General features: G+C 43.9%; 1 pseudogene; it reads left to right on the forward strand.

The window, feature by feature from the left end:
- Positions 1-520: 520 nt before the first annotated feature.
- On the forward strand, positions 521-1,805 carry LOC147443416 (uncharacterized; annotated as a pseudogene).
- The last annotated feature ends 4,195 nt before the right edge of the window (positions 1,806-6,000 follow it).

A 6,000-nucleotide genomic window follows, 5' to 3' on the forward strand; every position in this document is an offset into this window, starting at 1 on the left:
TAAATATAGCGCCCCTTGACCACATGTCCGTCCTAGCCCTTGGCCCTGCCCTTGGCCTGACAGTTGAGATGCTGACGATTAGATAGCCGATTTTGAGCTATTTATACTGACAGTGCTGCGGATGCCAGGTGATGAAGCAAAGCTCCATACTCTACCTTTGGTGTTGCGAGGTAAATCAAAAGTTTGGTTCGATGGCTTAGAAGATGCACACAAGCAGAATTGGATCGGATTTTGAGAGCAATTTCTACAAAGGTATAGAAAGGTGGTGTCGGCTTCGGAAGCAGATGCAAAGATTAAAGGTTTGCAACAGGACGTAAGTGCCAATTTGGATGCTTTTGTTGATAAATTTGAAGCTTATTGGGGGGATTTGGCGGCTGCTACCCAAGCAATCAATGCGGGATATTTGAATCTCGAAAGGTTTCTATCATGCTTGCATCCCTATGTTTGTGAGAGAGTGGACTATGAAGATCCAAGCACTTATGATGAAGCTGTCAGAGTCGCCAAAGCAAAGAGTTGAAAGATGAAGAAGAAGATGGAGGTAGGATTGCTACAATCGACAATCACGGTAGCCAGTGGACCCAGGCCCAAGAAGATTGATGAGCATCAAGAGGTAAAAGCTCCTTTTTTAATTGATACGAATTTGATCAAAGCACATGAAGCTGATGCTAGGCTAGAAGAGGTAGAAGAAGTGCTGACCAGGGTTCAAAAGGTTTAGAGAGGTATATTCAGGGTTCCACCCAGCTTGCTTGCTCAAGAGGATGAGGGGACAAAGGGCCTTAAAGAAGAAATGTTGGTTCTAGAGCCAGCAACGAGGAAGGTAGCAGTAATCTGAGAATTGGCAAGTCCAGAAGAGAAGTTTGAAAGCTCTCAAAGCTCCAGCAGTTTGGACATAGATAGCATGTGGGATACGGAGTCCATGTCTTCTAGGTACGAAACTTATGATGTTTTTCGTGTAGATGAAGTGGAGAACAGTGTATACAAGTTGCCTGCCAGCCAGCTAAAGGTCGAAGAGAAATATAGTGTTTCACCTTGTATGAATCTGCTAGTCGAGCAGCCCTGTCAAATGTTGTGTGATGGTGAGTCCCTATTGGAGGAAGAAGTATGGTTTGATTGTGCATCCAGTTGATTGAAGAGCCGGTTTTCAAGGATGACTTGCAGGAGCTAGAAGCAGAACCGAAGGTATGTCCAAGTGATTTGTCTATGCAGGGGGTGGGGAAACCTTGTCTTGGTGAGCATGTCGAGGTGTGGTTTGAAGTTTCAGAGTTTGTGTGTATCCGTGGAGAGTTAGCTTCGGCAGATGACTCTATGGAAGCTGATATAGGTGCAACCTATGAGAGTGAGGCTCCATGCAAAGAGGAAGGTGCCGCCAACCTTGCAGGTGATGAGGTAGTTAAAGAACAGGTTGAAGCTCTAGCAGGTCATGCTCTTGAGTATGAAAAGATGGTCTCGGAGCAAAGATGGTCTTACACGTATCTTTGTATCAGTTGCAAATCTCTTTTGAAGTGGAATATACTGTGGAAGGTTCTGTAGCAGATGACATGATAGCAGCTTATGGTACCGGTGCTTCAAGTGTTCAAAAGCATGTTTATGGTTGGCACGAAGGATTATGGATTCAGGGTGATAAAGCTCGATGCTATGAAGGGTTAAAAGGGTGGTGTATCTATGGACCTACAAGTGCAAAAGAATATTTGAAGAGGCATGTTTTACAGGAGGATGGCCACGACCAGTGTTTTATATTTGATCCAGGTGGACTTTACACTATGCTTGGGGGAGCCTCGAGCTTTCCCTTTGACCCTGGCGGGTGATGCAATAGCATATGCTTTTCTCTCTATGTCTATCCTATCTATAGAGCTAGTATCATTTTTCTTATGCAGTCTATAGCTCTATGTTATATCATTCTCTCTATACAGACTTATGTTACCTAAATAATATTGTGGTTGAGCATAGATGCTCAACGAGGGGGTGGGCAATGATGGTACAACCAAACTATGTCGATCTATGGAAGTGCAGGAAGTCGAGGCATCGTGGTTTGCAGGCAAGTGGAAAGTACATTGGGCAAGTCTTTGATGCAGCCTAGAGCCAGGTACACCGAGTTGGAGCACTCGCTAGTCAAAGCTGCAGGTGTTTTTTTGCCAGGGTATGTATGCTAAATGTGGACTTTAGAAAGGTCAAAGATGTTTTCCAACTCAATTGGTCTGAGAGCTTGAAGTTACTAAGGATCGAAGGATTTATCTCCTGAGCGAGGATGAATTTCCACTGTATAGGTTGGGTGAAATCGTCAGCTAGCACAATGGTATGTAATATTTGGATGCTTTCACTATCTTAGCAATTTCGAGGCTCTCTGGATGCATGAAGCCTGCTTAAGCAGATGATGTTCGAAGGTTTCCGACACTTGTAGCAATAGTGCTTTTCTCTGAGCGGTGGGCGGGATTGATTGTAACCCATTTGCATCGCCGGGGGACCGATTACGGAGGCTTTGTTGGATTGGTGATCTTGGCATGTGCAAGGGGGCTAAGCCTGAAGTAACATTTTTAAAGCTATTGATATAAAAAAAAAAACGTGTTACAGTTTGTTGTAGTCGACGAGGAGTGCATAGGGAAAGGAAGGCCAGGTGTTGGCACCATGCAAAGGGTGGCGGGCCAGTTTTGGAAGGCCAGTGAACAAGATCAGGAGAAGCCGCCACTTAGGCATTCATGACGACGAGAGGGATACAAAGGGGTGGCCAGTTGCATGTAGAGGGGGTCAAAGGTAGAGGGAAGCGGCCAATAGCGAGGTCGCTATTGGCCAAAGGGGGCTCATGAGGAGCTGCAGAGGAAGAAAGGCCACCAAGGGCCGAGAGTAAGAGGAGGAAGGGCTGCAGGAGATGTAGGGGAAGGTCGCCCTTAGGTGGTGATTGAGTGCAGTAGAAGAGGTCCAAGAGTTGGCCGCCGCCAGTGAAGGGGAGAAGCGAAGTGCTGCAGGGCAGCGTAATCAAAGAGGAGAGAGGCGACATCCGTGGGGAGTCGAGGCTGCACTGAAGAGGACGCCACTTGAGCTTGCTTGAGGAGGCTGACACTGCAAGGAGGGCACGTCGAGGAGGATCACGGCAAGGGGCCTGCCAGTTGATGCGTGCAATTTGCGATATCAAGGAGGAGAAGGGAAGCAAGGCCATGATGGGTTGAGGAAGGCCGCCCGTTCATGCAGGGACAGCATTGACAAGAGCCCATGTAAGGAGGGGTATAAGAAAAGGTGATGCATTTCTTTGAGGGAGAGTGTATCCATGCACCCTCTCTCGCCCATACTTCACTATAGACTTTCCGTATGCTATGCCGGGGTTTTTTCCAATTTAATCCATTATTGTATATGATCTGAAGTTCAAGAAAATCAGGCTCCCTCTGCTCATTGTTTGAGCACATATATAACATTGTCTTTCGATCTCATGTCTGGGTTGTGTATGTGACTGGTTTTTGTGCAAGCAAGGTGTGTGCAAAGGGCTACAAAAATTTTGTGGTGTCGAATGTATTGAGTTAGTGAGTGATATCTGTATGGTTGTGATATATGTCTTGAGGATGGAAGCTTGTGGGCGACCGTGAGTCTGCCAATGATCTTCAGGTGTCTGAGGGTTGGTTGGGTACGGGCTTGGACATTAGTTGTTTACAAATTGTGTATCTGGATGTGTGTTTGTTAGGGGATAGGGGTGCTGTGAGATCACTGAGCGATTTAGAGGCATCGAGTTTATGTGCTGGTGGTTTTCCCACTTCCCCCTTTCCACCGTCTCAAGGTTGAGCCAGAATACTCCCGATTGCATATGCAGAAGCATCTATGTGAACATGGTATATTTTTTCTCAATCTGGTGCTTTAGGTACAGGTGTTGATACAAGGTTTTCCCTCAGCTTTCCAGTCGAAACTGACTAACAAACGATACAAAGGTTGTGCAATGACTACATACATATATATGAATCTTCGATAATATCCGCAGTGTCCCATGAAGGATTGCACTTGTTTCGCATTAGTAGGCTTGGGCAGATCTACTATGACTTTGATTTTTTCTAGGTCAGTGGTTATGCCATTTCTTGAGACAATATGTCCTAAGATGTGGCCTTGCCTAACCATAAAAATGCACTTTTCTGGGTTTAGACAGATTTGATATGTTCTGCACTTCTCAAATACCTTTTGTAAATGGTCAATATGTTCCTCTCTTAGAAGAGAGTGTACACAAAGATCATCCATATATATTTCTAAGAATATTCTCAGGTATTCTTTGAACGCATGAGTCATTAATCTCTGAAAGGTAGCTAGGGCATTGGTTAAGCCAAAAGGTATAACTCTATATGCATATATTCCCCATTGTGTGGCAAACGTTGGTTTGTGTTGATCCTCTATTGCAATTGCCAATTGGTTATATCCTGAAAACCCATCAAGAAAGGAATAAGCCCGTTTCCCTGCCACCCTCTCAAGTACATCTTCTGTGATCGGCAAGGGATAATTATCCCTTATGGTGGCTGCATTCACCTTTTTGAGGTTCACACACACTCGCAGCTTTCCGTTCTTTTTGGGGACAACCACAATGGGTGACACCCAATTTGTATGTTCGATTTCATAGATGAATTCCACATCCATCAGCTTGTCAATCTCCTCTTTGATTTGTTTAGCAAATGTGTCATTATATGTATAAGGATGCTGTTTTCTAGGTTTGGCATCTGATTTCAAAGGAATTGTATGTTGGCATATTGATGGATCAACTCCTTTGAGGTCTTTCTAGGACCATACAAACACATCTTTATACTTCTTGAGAAGTTGTGTTAATAGTTCTTCTTCGTCAAGCTCTAAATCAGTTGCAATATAGACCAGCTGAGGCTTTTCTCCTAGTTCAACGAGGTCTATCCATTTTGCATTTTTTGGCCCATCGTAAGATTCCTGGTTTATCCTTTCCCTGACTGGTGGTGTCATTATGATTTTTCTATCCTGGATGGTGAATTTTTTATAGTGTGATGGTACATTCATGTTTCCTTTTTCTGACTCCTCCTTACCGTCACTTTCTCCCTCAGTCGTCCATACCTCTCGTAATGACCATTTTAGTTCTTGATATTTCTTTTTACTCGGTCTTTTGTTTTTTCTTGTTTTGATTTTTGAGATTTTTTTAATTTTGTTTCTGTTTTAGCTCTCCATATTTTTTTTATTTCTTCTTGCGTTCGTTCCCTTCGAACTTTTGAGAATCTGCCTGATATTTGATCTTTTACACAATCCTCTGCCTTGACAAGCATTAGATAGTGACTTTTATCTTTTATCTTGGGCATCAGGCTCTCTCTTATTTTGTTTTCTGCTCATTTTTTTCTATAGTGTTCCTGGCGTCTAGGGTGCTGATTGGCTCAATCGCTCTTTCTAAGACGCGTTCCTCTCTTTTTAAGCTCCCACAATGTGAAGCTCCGCACATCCATAGCTCTTTTTGTTGCTCTAACCATGCTGGGAGTTCTGACCCTGCCAATGTAGCTGAATCAAACTCTTCTACTGGTGTCTGGTTCACATCCTTGTAACTATGGTCTTTCAAGTGAATTTTGGTTGTAGTCTTGCCATGTCTGACGTACATGTGGTAGTAACCCCAATCCTGGACCATCTTTAATTGTTGCATGAATGGTCTTCCCAAGATGATTTCGTAATTGTTCTTTTTGTCGAAATCGACTATTGCAAATGTATGCTCATACTCGATTCCGCACGAAGTGACAATTACTTTTTCTAAGAGTCCTAGAGCTTCTCCATGAACCCATCTGCCAATTGCAATTTCATTATGGTAGCTCTCAAGGCTGGTTTTCCTCATTTTTTCCAGATTTCCTTAGTGGCAATAGCGACTCCTACTCCACTGGCTAGAATAGCTTTGGAAACTACTCCTTGGAATTCTACTGGTAGCGTGGTGTTTCCATCTTCTCCCTCGCAATACTCTCCAACCTTGTTTAAAGGTACTGGCCTAGTGTTTAGTTGAGGCATGTCCAACTCTCTGATCCCTTCTTGTAGCTTCAAGGTGGG

This window comes from Adiantum capillus-veneris, chromosome 14, assembly GCF_014529385.1.
Source record: "Adiantum capillus-veneris isolate H3 chromosome 14, ASM1452938v2, whole genome shotgun sequence".
NCBI lineage: Eukaryota > Viridiplantae > Streptophyta > Polypodiopsida > Polypodiales > Pteridaceae > Adiantum > Adiantum capillus-veneris.